A 692-nucleotide genomic window follows, 5' to 3' on the forward strand; every position below is an offset into this window, starting at 1 on the left:
AGGAGAAGAAGAAGAAGAAGAAGTATCACTTCCATACAGAAGGATTCTGCCTAGGATTGCTCCTGGCAGAACCAAACTTGTTCAGTTTTGCATGGTAAGATAACTTCAAATAGTAAGCCTCCTAAGCAAAATCAAAATAACATTTGGAGAACCCTGCTGAAATGAGTAAGTGTGGTTGATGATATGGTGAGCTGTATTCTTTGCTACCCTTTGAACAGCTTTTATATACATACAAATACATGACATTGCTCCACCTTTAGTTTTCTTGTAGACTAAGATTTCTCTAGTTTTCTACCCTCCAAGAATGTTTGGATACATACAGTGAGAAGAAACCAGTCTATTCACATGTTCTATGCGCTGCCAACAAAAGGTACAGGAGACCCACGTTGCTGTACTGCTGCTGTAACAGCTGTAGCAGTATAACTCGGTACAGTTCATTTCCATCAAAGCAACAGAATATAAGAATAAAACAATATGCTGTCTTGGAAGTGTAACATTTATGGATTTCCCTCCCTCTTCTGCAGATTTCAAAGCCCGGAAGGGCAGCCTTCAAGACTGACCAAGTGCACTATTGTTACAGTGTGCCTCAGTGACTCATCTACTCAGCTCTGTAACACAGCTGTCAGTGACTCTGATCATTAGTCCATGTGTCCAGGTCTGGAGAAAGAAAGACAGGGAGCTGTTGGAGAGGG

The sequence above is a fragment of the Meleagris gallopavo genome, chromosome Z, assembly GCF_000146605.3.
Source record: "Meleagris gallopavo isolate NT-WF06-2002-E0010 breed Aviagen turkey brand Nicholas breeding stock chromosome Z, Turkey_5.1, whole genome shotgun sequence".
NCBI classification, from domain to species: Eukaryota; Metazoa; Chordata; class Aves; order Galliformes; family Phasianidae; genus Meleagris; species Meleagris gallopavo.